Source organism: Misgurnus anguillicaudatus, chromosome 17 (genome assembly GCF_027580225.2).
Source record: "Misgurnus anguillicaudatus chromosome 17, ASM2758022v2, whole genome shotgun sequence".
Classification (NCBI taxonomy): domain Eukaryota; kingdom Metazoa; phylum Chordata; class Actinopteri; order Cypriniformes; family Cobitidae; genus Misgurnus; species Misgurnus anguillicaudatus.
Window position 1 is genome coordinate 570,668 of NC_073353.2, and position 14,537 is coordinate 585,204.

The window sequence follows — 14,537 nt, forward strand, 5'->3', positions numbered from 1 at the left end:
ACAAACATCACTTTGATTGGATGGGACAAACATCAAATTGAATCCCTGCATGCTGAATTCTGTAGAAATATTTTAAGAGTTCAGCTAAGAACACATACTAATCCCCTAATAATACACATTCTGAGACGCCCCCTTAAATTCTGGTCACATTAAAATAAGTTCCTCCAAGCCCCAACACACTTCAGTATGAATCCCTTAAACCCAAGAGAAGAGACCTAAAACCAGTCCCATCTGTCAACGGGCTCTGAAACTCCAGACCAGCACTAACTGAACGGAAACAAACCTCAACAAACCTAATCATTAAAGAAAGTCAAACTTCATATTTGGATCATTGGGATAATAAAATCCAAAGTAAACTAGAATGTTATCGGACACTAAACAAAAAATACAATCTGTCAGAACATCTCTCCACTGTTAGAGATGTAAAGCAGAGACGAAATCCTCACTATATACAGACTCAGTGATCTCAGTCTGGCTATAGATAAAAGCAGACACAGACATACAAGTCTCCCAAAAGAATCTGTTTCCACTCAGATCGAGACAGAGACACACTTTCTTCTTTACTGTGGTAAATAAAAGCTTAAAGAAAACACTTTGACAAAGATTCAGATCAAATGAAGATGTTACTGTGGCTGCTGCTAAATTCATTTATCAGTTACACATCCTCAGAAATAATCTACAGCCCTGATCTTGTAGGACTTTTATTCTACCTGTCATGTGTCTCCATAAATACATTTGTAAACTTCAAATGTCTATATTTCAAAGTTTATTTTATATTGTTAATATCCTCTGACTTTTACATTTATTTGCGTTTATTTGCAGTATAGTATTTTAGCTTAATTCCACTTTAATGCTTGTTACTATTTTGTTATTGTATGTTTCTTGATTTATGGATAATGCTTTGGCAATACTGTAAGTGACACAATCATGCCAATAAAGTTCCTTTAAATTAAAAAAATTGAGAGAGAGAGAGAGAGAGAGAGAGAGAGAGAGAGAGAGAGAGAGAGAGAGAGAGAGAGAGAGAGAGAGAGAGCGCGCTCCTCCTCCTCCTACTGCAGGCCTGCCCCGACTCCCAAGCACACACCGCTCGTAAAATGCAGGAAATCAGGAAGGATCTGTTACGAGTCTGGTTCAATGGTAAACACTACACGAGTTGATAAAGTTTGTGGATGTAAAAGAAGAATGTGTGCTGACCGGGACTGGACAACAGTGAGATTACAGGGACATTCATCATATCGCTCAGCTGTTCCGAGTGCATTGTAAAGGTAACATCTCTGCGTTGCATTTAAAATACCACACACAAGCTTCGTGTTCATATGAAATGCTTTTGATACGTGAACTTTTCGGTTTATACCTTGCTAAAATGTCTCATTTGCACTTTACTCTGCGTATTTTAATATTTGTATTGTAACTTACGTCAGAAAAGTCGCGTGTTATTGAAATGCGTCTAATAGTGTAACTATGGTTGACTTGTCTGCGTAAGTCAAACTAAGCCATAAGATTAAACGTAACCTCTTTTATCCAGTGTTCAGTTGTTAGAGCTTTGGACAAAGGAGAGGTTGGGTCGGAATATATTTTGGGAGGCTGTGGTGACTCGTTGGCGCAAAACTGCGGCCAATTGACACTTTGTTAGTGTGTCTTTGTGATGCAAACGAGAGTTGAAGGTTCGGCTCTCACCTCTGCTGGAACCAACAGTCTGAGCTCTCAGTATAACAAAGAGTAGATAAAGCACAGACAAGACAGTCCATTAAAACAGCCAGACTGATCACGATATGCCATTTAGTTTTATATGGCAACAATGCAGCAGTGCAACTGTTCTGCAAACAAGTAATTACACAAGTTAGCCTATATGTCGAATTGTTGTCCACAGAGTTGTATTCTATTATGAAAGATGTCAAATAAGTTTTCTACGTTTTAATAATGTTTTTGTGTTTCAATTTTACGCATGTAGACTATCACTCAGAGTGATTTCAATTGTTTTGTGTTGTGGATAAGTAAGTTTAATTCCATTGTGAAGTGGTTTGATTTTTGCTATAGTCATTAACATTTAAATCTAGAGCTAGGTAATCATTTTAAATATCCAAATGGAAAAATGTTTTTAACTTTATTATTGGAGTATTTTCATAAAATAGATGACACGCAAAATAGAAAGGTGATATTTTGTATATGGCAAAGTAAATGAATAAATATATTAAATATTTACTTCCACCCTCTACCACTATTACCTCTTTAACTTTATTTGTTCAGCCCTTTTTTATGGAGTTTTTTATACCTTGCCACAAACACTCTTGTCTTTTTCATTGGGGGTCTATATCTTGTGTATTTTTTAAGTTTATTAATGTTATTTGCAGCTGTTGAACTACAACATTACAAAAAAATATAATGCTTACAGTGTGTAATGGAAAACTCTAAAACAATTAAAATTTCCTTCAGTGATTTATTTATATCTTACCAATTTAATATGACTAATAGTAACAACTAGATATTGGGTAAGCTATAAAGAAAAAGAGAGCTGGGCCATCTACCCAAGCCGTGTTTTGTCCAAAATTTTTACTAATTTACTAGTTTTTCGTTCTTTGCCACAGTAGCCCTCAGTTTACTGACTGGATGCTTACAGACAAATGGCATGCTTTTCTAAAATCTTTACGTGAAGCTGCTCAATAATGACATGCAGATTTCCAAACACTGCATTGAGCTGAAAACGCAACATTATCTTCCGTAAAGCTGTATTGAATTAATTTGCATTGGGGAAAATGTTGTATAAATAAACCTAAATATCTGTGCGGGGGATGTGTTCAGACAGGTATTGTGGGAAGAATGGGGCACTTTTTAGAGTCGTGTGTTGTGGATTGATGGGGGTGTTTGGAATCAACATGTTGAGATTGTTGCTAACTTTGCGTTATGTGCTGTCCACCAGACTAAAGAACAATAATTTTTAGTAAAGCTAGGCCTCTGTAGTATATTACAATAAACAGCTGCTTATTACACAAATCACAAGTGTTTGGTTGTTGAAAATTAAAAGTGAAGAACTGTATTTAACCATAGACTGTAAAAAAGATGGACGACACGACGTAGCTTTTTTTCATTGTAATGAATTGAAGCCAAAAATGTCAGAACATGAGCACTGCCATGTTAGGTAAAAACGTTTGGAGCCAAGGCATGCGCAGAAGGAATCGTCTGTGAAGCCAGACGTGGAGCCGCGGTATCAAACTTCTGCCCAAATGCTCATGTGCCCTATTCAACTATGCCAATCATAACGACACACCCTCTTTCTATAGCATCAAATTACTAGCTAAAATGAAGCTTTTCACAAAAATGATCAGCATGATAACAACTACCTTAAAGGACCAAAACCACCTTTGGAAAATTTTATTGGAAGTGAAATAGATATTTTTTTATTTGGAGCAGAGTCCCGTTCGTTTGGATTGGGTTTTATGACTTGTACTGCAGCCAGCCACCAGGGGGCGATCAAAGAGCCAGCAGCTTCACTTTTCAAGATGTATGAAGCACACCCAGTATAAACCGAACATGTAAATTCTCGGCGGATGTACTCAAAAAAATCATGGTGTGTCTTTTTGGTTTAATTGTATGCTAGGCTTGTGTCTGTGTTTTAGGTTTTAACAATAAAGTGCTTTTTTACTTTTGTCACCACTAAAGCACTTTTTACGGAAAATATACGGAAAATGCGTCCGGGATTGTGCCTCTTGTTCGCACAGAATGCTTTCCGTAAATGTTACGGCAATGTTACTAGGTCCTCTTTAGGGGAGGACATTTACGGGACATGTTTGTGTTCACAAAGAAGCCTCTCTCTCATTTTACAGATATTTTTTGGGACCAAAGTGCTGTGTGAAAGGGGTATTAGTTGTTTGCTTTGGCTGTTTCAATGGTCTGCTGACATTCAGGGACAGAAAGGTTTATGTCATAACCATCTTTAACTTGTCAGCTTAGATGTTTCCTCATGATAATTGCCTCATTAAATTGAATGTTATCTCCAAGACTATGTTTACAAATGACAACTATTAATTAGTATTCCGTATAGGATTGTGGTTGTTGCTGGATGTGTTCTAATATTTGTGAAAGTGCCGTCATGATTGAATTCGTTCTCAAGCCTTGTTTGAATGTGTATTCATTTATGGTCATGGAAAGAGCTTGAACAGATTGTTTAAAATGTTTTCTTTTTCCACAGAATAACAAAAGTGATATTTATTTGGAATAACATAAGGGTGAGCAAAAGATGACAACCTTTTAGGTGTATTATCTCTTTAGCTTTTGAACACCGCAGCATTCATCCAGAGTTCATGATTTTTATTCTGTTCCTCCTGTCGCTGCTCAGAAATTCTTTTTTCAGCAAGGCAAAATGTGTAATTTGTCCACACTGGTCTGAATATCTCAAAGTAGCAAGAAAGAAAGGAAGGATGGGAGAGGCAATCATTTTTCCATGCACTGTAATTTGGCTGTCAGAAACAGCTGGCGGTGAAGTCGTAACAATACAACAGAGGAAAGGAGTAGAGAGGAGGATTGGAGAATGAGGTTAGAACCGAGAGAAAAGCGCTGGTTGGCAGAGCCCTGTAGGGGATCAGTTTTCAGAGTCTGTTGTCACGTCAGAGGCAGACAGGGCTGTGCACACACAGACATACATGCAAGACTGCACATCTTAGCACGAGACATGGGTAAGTCTGTCTGTCTCTTGCCCGCTGACTGTATGCTTGACAGTGTTAAAGGTGCTATTTGGTGGTCAGCCTTTCACCGATTATGTCACTTGCTCGCCATTATTTTTCAACCAGACTTATAATTTTTGTTTAATGAATATAAAATGAGCAAAATCATCACACATACTTGAATTGAAGAAGGCTGAAGACAACTAGTAATGTTTAAGGTCCTGACAGAATGTTCGTAATTAGTTTACTGGTGCTCAATCTATATATTTGAATATTTAAATAGAATAAGATAGCTTGTTTTGGTCTGTTTTGCTCATCTCTTGTTACTTGTAGATTACTGTAAGTTTCCTGAACTATTTATGCATATCGTGGCTTGATTGTTCAATAAGCATGCGCTCCGTTTGTGCTGTTGAGTTGTTGTTATCATCAGAATTAGGGCTGAAACGATTCATCGAGTTACTCGATTAAAAAAATTCCTCGAGGCAAAAATTCTGCCTTGAAGCCTCTTTAAATGCCTATGACGCGCACTACACGTGCAGAGATCTGATTCACACGGACCGTTGTTCAATGTTCAGAAAGCACATCATAGCGCGTGGTACATTTTGAATTTAGTTGGCGCGATGGCGGAGCAAATATGTCCATAAACGGCAGAGAGAGAATGTCTAAAGTTTGGGATCATTACATTCAGCATCTGAACCGAAAACATCCACTGCTGTTCAATTCAATTCAATTCAATTCAATTTTATTGCGCTTTTCACAAATGTTAATTGTTGCAAAGCAGCTTTACATGAGTAGATGTAAAGGAGAACACAGAAAATCAATAGATAATATAAGCAGTAGAACATAGCGGCTAAGGTTAAACCGTACAAGCAAGCGTATTAATAGTGTTACATATACAGTAAAGTGCTAAGCTAAGCCAAAGTTGGCTGACTCTCCCTGGGACTAAAAACCCCCTAGGAAAAAAACCCGGTGGGAAAAATCCTAGAAGGACAAAAACCCTTGGGAGAGATTAATATGTATTAATATGTATATATAGATATAGATACGGTAGGGATAGGAAGCGGATTAAACTGGTTCAGCCGGTGGTCGTTGGTCGGGCATCGGCTAGGCATGACGTTGAAGGACAGCCAGTAGATCAGTGGTGCAATGACCTTCACAGCAACAGGAACTGGGTCTGTTTGTGTCATTGTCCTCAGGCCCGAGGACGAGACAGGGAGACAAAAACAGAGTTCTATTAGCGTTGTTCTATTATATGGTTGTTTAAGTCAGCTCGGTTCCAGACAGGCTAACTATTGCGGCAATAGTGTATTACCCATATAAGGTGTGTGAGTGCTTTGTTCTAGACAAAATAACTACTTAGCTTAGGGGCTAAGTAGGAAAAGGATCTACCACCTTTAGACACTTTTGATATTCTAGGGATAATTAAGAGACCTGAATTCTGTGAGCGCAGTTTACGTGGTGGATTGTATTCTGATAGTAGTTCTTTAATATACGAGGGCGCTAGGCCATTTAAGGCTTTGTAGGTGATTAGTAATATTTTAAATTGTATGCGATATTTAACTGGTAGCCAATGTAAAGATGCCAGAATTGGACTAATGTGGTCATACTTTTTAGATCGAGTAAGCACTCTTGCGGCGGCGTTTTGAACCAGCTGTAGCTTGTTTACCTGATTTGCATGGCATCCCCCGAGTAACGAGTTACAATAGTCTATTCTAGAGGTCATTAAAGCATGTATAAGCTTTTCTGCGTCTGATGCAGACAGCATATGGCGTATTTTTGAGATATTTCTAAGATGGAAGAATGCTGTGCGGCAGACGTTGGAGATATGACTATCGAAAGATAGATTGCTGTCGAACATTACACCTAAATTCCGAACCGTGGAAGATGGCATCACCGTGCAGCCATCTATGGACAACTTGTAATCTGACATACTATTTTTGTAGCGATTTGGTTCAATAATAAGTATCTCAGTCTTATTGGAGTTTAGCATAAGAAAGTTATGTGCCATCCAGTCCCTAATATCATTAATGCAATCTGTTAGCTTAGCAAACTGGTGGGTTTTGCTAGGATGTGACGAGATGTAAAGCTGTGTATCATCCGCAGAGCGGTGAAAACTTATGTTTCCTGATAATGTCTCCTAGAGGTAACATATGCAACGAGAACCGGATAGGGCCTAAAACTGATCCTTGCGGTACGCCGTATTTAACCGGGTAGTGATATGACTCTTCCTCATCTACATAAACAAAGTGATAGCGATTGGTTTGATACGATCTAAACCAGGCTAACGCCTGACCACTGATGCCAACATAGTTTTCTAGTCTACTAAGTAAGATTCTGTGATCTATTGTGTCAAAGGCTGCACTAAGGTCTAGTAATATGAGGATTGAGATTTCACCACGATCGGATGTTAATAGGAGGTCATTTGTAACTCTAAGCAGCGCTGTCTCTGTGCTATAGTTCATATTCATGGTGTCTCAAAATAGCACAGTGAAGTACACTTAGATGATCTTAAGAACATCTTAAGAATTACTAAAGATACATTTTTAGTATATTAAGTACAAAATTAGTGTGCGAAAATAAAGCACTTTAAATACACTATGGAAGTACTTTTTCACCTGGGAATGCATCACATATGCTTAAACTTTTATGTAGCCACTAGGGATGCACCGATATGGAAATTTTGGCCGATGCCGATAACCGATAACGCTTTATATTTGGGGGCCGATAACCGATATATATAGAGGCCGATAAATATTCATATTAATTTCACAAGAAAAACTCCCAGACCGCGGACATCTTGTCTTTGCTCTAGACTAGCATACTCTTCTTAAACCCGCAACATGTGTCATCTTCGTGCTATGTCACAGAAAGCACCAATCAAAACTCCACATGGCCAGCAATGAGCAAGTGAAGTGGTTCAACAAACCAAAATAATCCATAATTTATCGGCTTTCATTTATCGGCCTAATTTTGCTATCAGACCGATAATATTAAAAATAAGCAGTTATCGACCGATAACGATATGTCGGCCGATATATCGTGCATCCCTAGTAGCCACGCAATAATAATTTCAGCATGCATTCACTGTATACAGCGGGATGTGATGTTGTGATTTTTTGAACGGATTCTTAACCTAAAATGCACCGCAATGCAAGTGATGCAAACCAAATGCAGCGTTCTGTTGAAAAGTAATGTATGTATTTCTGCCGTACCAAAATGCAATGAAGCAACTGAACGTCTGACTGGGGTGTCACTCTTCCTCACGCACAGCATGCGTGCACACACAAACACAGGTGCACGTGCGCACACACACACACACACACACACACACACACACACACACACACACACACACACACAGGTTGTTACCATAGAAATGATATATAAATGAAATAAATAGGCTTATTTTTTGGAGCCAAATACCTCTGTTTTTTTAGAAATAAAAGCAACGCTTGAACATTTTACAGCCACGTCATTTTCGTTATGCATTATTTGTTTTGGTTGTTTAAAAACACACACAAATGTTTATCCGATTACTCGATTAATCGATCGATTCAGTGATAGATTAATCGATTACAAAAAGAATCGATAGCTGCAGCCCTAATCAGACTATAATTAGTTAATGAGTGTTTACTGTCAGGACCAAGTAGTAATGGCAGTACAGATTGCACTCAAACATGGGTGTACAGTTTGGATGTCTCGAGGGAGTTGTTTACCACACATTAGTAGAGCACTGCTCATGTGTCAATTCTGAAAAGCATTTCATCTGCCTGTGAGTGTTTATCATCACTATGTGCTCATGGAAATGGATTGAGATGAGAAAAATACTAAACTATTAGTTGTTGGTGTGCGTTAAGAATGCTTCTCTCTTTTGCAGAACCATTTGTCCCACTGGACATATACCCCTACCGCAACCAATAAGGCCTGGGACGAGTGATTTTCTTTACATCTAAAACGATTTTAAATCCATGGGAGACGCCAGACGTAGGGACAGTGTCATACAATTTTATGCAACTTAATTCTCATAATGCACACCAGACCGTATAATTCTAACTCATAACATAATAACTCATAATTCGACCAGACCGTGAGACCACACACTGTTGTAACGATTTCAAAGTGACGCGAGCTCTCACAGAAACACAAGCTCAAACGTGACTTGAGAAAAACTAATGTTGTGATAGTTCTTGCATAACACATTATAAAAGCATGTGTACTGTTACCATAATTGTATAAGTTGATATTCTTTCTCAATACTCCTTTTTCATGATATGTTTGTGGGTGTTCAGCTACAAAAGCACACAACATCCGGTTAGAGCTTGCACGCTCTCATTAGCTACTGCAGCTGTCTGCAAATTTGTTTGATATTTACGATTTAGGATTGGGGAGGCTCAAACGTGCAGCAAAATAAACACAATGACAGCAAACATCTGTGTAAAAAACGGCTGTGGTAAAACAGTAATTGTGTCACGACCCCTTTCAATTGCCTACGGTGCAAATAGAGCTTAAATTCTTCATGTTTGTGGCCAGCCGTAAACAGCACTTGTCTAAAACTGGTAGGATTTGGCCTAAAATTGGTACTACTTTTATAAAAAAGGTCACAAAACACAAACCAGTACCCTATAGGACAGGGGTGGGCATCGAGGGCCACAGTCCTGCAGAGTAGCTTCAACCTTAATCGAACACACCTGAATGTCATTTCCAAACAGTTCTGAAGACTTCAATTCGATTTTTCAGCTGTGTGTGATTAGGGTTGGAGCTAAATTCTGCAGGGACACTGGCCCTCAGGACCAGGAGTTGCCCACCCCTGCTATAGGATAACTTGCAGTGGTCCTTACGAACCAAATATCCTCAATGTGTTTGGTGGCACAATGTCATGACAATTATTTAGCATGTTGTTTGGCTTTTGCAATACATGCTGGTATTGTTTTTAAGGAATTTTTTGTTTACTTTGTGTTATTAACAACGCTCAATATTAATTGCATTACATTATGGATTTGGCAGACATTTTAATCCAAATGTATTACAAAGTATAATTTTTTTATCATTGTGTTAGATCCCTGGGTTCGAACCCATGTAGGGCTGCAACTAACGTTTGTGTTAATGATCAATTAATTGGTTGATTATTTTTCGATTAATCGACTAATCGGATATAACATAAATATTACTCAATTAGATGTTTCACTTATAGCTAAATAAGGCACTAAATTAGGGTATTCGCGTGTAAAAGTGTACTTTTAAAACTGCAAAAGCCACACACCACTACAGAGTTTAACTAATATAATATTTTTTATTTTCATATTTTAAGTATTAAATAAAAAAGTTTGTGCAGCTTTTAAATATTAAAAATTTTTTAAATGTCAAAACAGAAACAAGCGAAACGATCTGAGTCTTCATGGATGTGCTGGTGATGACCTCGGCTCTAACAACTCATTTTTATATTTGTAAACCTCGTGTGTGCAAAAGACCGCTGGAAAACAGGCCAATCTAAACATAAAACCAACTGTGATGTCACAGTCGAAATGTACGCCCCCAACATTAAATTACACATTACATACAGTACAAAGTTGTTAATATGTTTACTATTGTGATCTACTGGCATGAGCCACAGAGAATTCTTATTCTTATTCATGACCCTTCTAAATAGGGCAAAAATAGACAATTGTATACAAAGGACAAGATTGTCTCATATTGAATATGTATAGACCCTTTTACAGCTCACGTGATCAAATAGCCTGCGCGGCAGTGCGCGCGCATTTCTGCAACAGAAGTGGTGTTATTCCTCATTGGTTCTAACGTGTTAGCAACTCAGAAAGTTTATTAAAGTGCCCATATTATGAAAAACTCACTTTTTCTGGGTTTTGGGGTGTTCATTTGTGTCTTTGATGCTCCCACAAGCATACAAACATCAAAAATCCATCCATCTTGTTTTGAGTGAGATACAGATTTCTGAATGTCCTCTGCCTTGAGTCTCAGATTGCACGAGTTCAAACTCAGCGCCGTTGTGACGTAACTAGCCATTTCGTCACATTCCGTTTGAATTTTCCCGCCTACCACCACACTCGCAGGTCTCCACCCTCCAGGTAGCTAGAGAGCACAGAGCAGTCACTTCGCTGATATCCTCTATAGGAGTTATTCGATCTACGTCATCAATGTTCGCGGCGGCCATATTGTTGACATAGAACTGTCAGTCTGTCAATTGACAAGCGAGGCAGCGTCGGTATTGTCCATGGTATTATCAATGTAATTTTTTTAAACGGCGCGATGGTGTGTGGTGTAATACAACAGCAAAAAGAACCCCGGAATTAGTTTTTATGCAATACCGACTGTCAGAAAAAAATGAAAGGAAGGAGACAGAGGAGTTGAACCAGCGAAGGATAGACTCCCAACAGCAAAGTCTTTCCCCATAATTTGATCACATATGGTAAGTTGTAAGCAGTGACTGAAACTGTTCTCTTTCAAATAAGCTGCTATAAATTGAGACATATATTAAATTAGTATTAATAACTATATGAACAAAATAGGTCTGTCATTGATACTATGTAGGGAATTAAGAGCCGTTTACATTATAACGATAACTATAAAAAAACTTAAAATGACAGTGAAGCTCATTGCTGAGGTCTATAAAATAAAATTACCTGCAGTTGCTGTGAAAAGTGACTACGTAATACATTTTATTTTATTACATTAACTAACTGTTATGCCAAAAGGTAAGTTAAGAGATTACACAAACTATTAGATTCACTGTTTAGAGTTACGCGAAACGCAGCGTGTGGAGGACATCTGCAAAAGTTTTTATTACAAGCAATATTAAAGGCAAGTGATTTGCGCGAGTGCGGTGAGCGAATTAGCATAAACGTATTGTTTATCGATGATGTGGACACTAATATAGTTATCCTTATAGTTATATCGTTATAACGTGAGCGGCTGTTTAGTGCTAAATTGTATGATGTATGCGGATACTGTGTGAACGATAAAGTTATTATTTGGGTCCACACCAATCAAGCTTATCTTCTCTTGATACCGACGAGATGAAGCCATTAGGCTACTGCTCCCCTCAACTCAAATCTACGTTCGGCTAGGGGCAGGACAGATGTCATGTCAACAATATGGCCGCGTTTAGCTACTTCCGGTGTTTACTGTTTACGAATAAGCCCTGTACTGTTATCATGTCTCACGGAAATAACAGCGCTATTTGGATATTATTGATTATACTCCCGCCTACTTTTAAAAACAACGTTTTAACGCCTGTTTATTGGAACCTAAAAAGTAATCTTATATACAGTGTGTTACGACGCAAATAGTCCTCAGATTGTAGGCGTCTAGGCGATAAGACGTTCATGCGAAATCTGATGTAAGACTATAGCCCTATTCGGACGGGATTAGTTTTACATGGGGACATCTGAGAAAATCTTGCTTTTCAGAGGTCCTCTGTGTTTTTAATCCCGTCCGAATCGGCCATGTCTGTGTTTTTCTCTGACGACCTCCGTAAGAATTCCAGAGCAATTTACCTACTGTTTTTCGCCTAACTCAGAGGTCCTCTGAGAAATGTAATCCCGTCCGAATGCAAATGTCTGTGTTTGCCCGCAATATCTTTTGAAAACGCGGTTCATTTCGTGTTTTGGCCAACGTGATCTGCCTTAAGGTCTTACTAATGCGCGTATATTGTATTTTCTGAGTCCCATTCATTCAGATATGAATGTTTTTTTGCATTCGGCAAAATAAAATAATTAAATCAAGACAAGCTGAATATCATACACTGTTAAGACTGGCCACTCTAATATCATTAAAGAGTAACTAAACCTTAAACCACCTTTTTTTAGTTAATGATCTGTAAGAATGGGGCTTTATTAGTGCTGTTCATCGATTTTAGTAAGTTTTTTGACATTTGGATATAAAGTGTTTCAATACTATAATATATGGTGTAAAAACGTCTGATTGCTGCCCTCTTCAGGTTGAACGGTGGCTACTGCAGTTGAATTTTCCTATTGGATGTTGGGTCCAAAAAAGAACTCGTGACGTAAGCAGGTTCAAGCTCACCACGCCCTTGTTACGATCTCACCACACACTTGGTACGAGCTTAGTTCGTCCCCTCTATCTCCGTTGGGATCTGCCCACTTTTCTTGCATTTTTCAAATATTGCCAGTGGGTGGAGTCAGGCTCTGACCAGGGGTTTAGTTACGCTTTAACGTTATAATAAACTCTGTTCAAAGTTGTTCAACTCCGGAATGGTAATGTTAATTAATAAAGATATTAAATTGTATTAATCATTATTTCTTCATTTCTTTATGTTTATTATAAGCAGACAGTTATATAAAACATGTTGGCTAACGTTACTTTAGCAGGATTTGTGTATATTTTATTTTGATTTGTTAAAATTAAATTAATAAATTACATGTTCTGTCATAATTTTACATTTAAAGCAAAATATTAAACATTACAAACATGTGTATCCAGAGCACGTGCTACTGCAACGGCCAAATGCATGAAACAGACACTCCCATCTCTGGAATAGCCTGCATCATTTTAATCCCGTCCGAATCAGTACATAAAATCACAGACGTCCTGGGGGACACGTTGAAACTCAAACGTCGTTTGGAAAACTAATCCCGTCCGAATAGTGCTTATGTATCTATATTTCACGGATTATACGCATTTGTGGACAAAAATGGTCATTGGATTTTATTGGACTTTCATGGATTATTCACTAGGGGTGTGCATTCAATTCAATTACGATTCACCAGGTAACGATTCAATTCAGTTCGATTCTACGATGCATTGCGATGCATCAGAATTCTACTGTACACAACAAGGCAAATTTTTAATCTCTCTCGCGCGTGCGCTCTCTCTCTCTCTCTTTTGCGCGCGCTCTCGCTCTCTCTCTCACTCACATGCACTCTCTCTCTACGTCTCGTTCTCTCAAAACACTAAAGCACATAAGTGATTTATATTACAAGTTAATTTTAAGTTGATTATACGTAGGCCATATCTAAAGAGAAATAACTTATTCCTTACTTTGATCAAATGAGAGATGCAGCTTTGTCTTTATTTATTTTTTATTTTTTTTTTAAAATGTTTGATATTATAAACCAAATGTTTAACCAAAAATCATATCTGTTTTTATTCATTTAAGGGTCATTATAGCTGATGATTATAATAATAATAATTTGAAAACAATAATTTAATAACATATACCGTGAAACTATTAACACCGTGATAGTTGCTGAGACAATTATCATACCGTGAAAATCTCATACCGTTACAACCCTACTTGTAACATCATATACTCTCAAAAAATAAACGCTAAACGATGTTAGTCTATGAGGTAAAAATAAATGACGTTATTTTATTAAATTACTTGAGTTCGTGCAAGCAGGTGCCCGTGAAGAGCCTAGCCGGGAGAAGCGCGTGCAGAGGGTCGCGCGCATATCAGACGTGCACATTAAAGGATGGGTTTATTTATGCTTTCACTTCATTTCCTGACAGTTTCACTTGCTACGTGAGGATAATGACTGACAAGAGGATGCCGAAATACATACAATATGATTACCTAATTAAATCTGAGACAAAGCAAAAACATTAAAATATTATTTCCTCCGTGGAGATACATTTTGGTAGCCCGACAGGAATTCACAATAGCCTCGAGACGTCGGGCTAGCGATTTTGCGAGCCCTGCCTGAGATGAGAATTTTACACACAGCATCTTGTCTAGTTTCCCATTCTTCATAGAATCCGAAATGTGCCCATATGTCCACTTTCCATGGAAAAGGGTGCGTTTTTATTTACCCGTCTATCACCGCCATCTCTCTCCAGAAAATAAACTGTGACATAATCGATTATGGCACTTTGCTGCATCGATGCTGAATCGTGCATGCGCGC

General features: G+C 38.1%; 1 protein-coding gene across 1 annotated transcript in view; it reads left to right on the plus strand.

Moving 5' to 3' along the window:
* Nucleotides 1-1,035: 1,035 nt before the first annotated feature.
* LOC129451718 (activin receptor type-1) overlaps nt 1,036-14,537 on the plus strand; it is a 42,811-nt gene continuing 29,309 nt past the window's right edge. The window contains exon 1 of the mRNA XM_055215095.2: nt 1,036-1,265. The gene's annotated coding sequence lies outside the window, so the exon portion shown is untranslated. The remainder of the gene's footprint in view (nt 1,266-14,537) is intronic.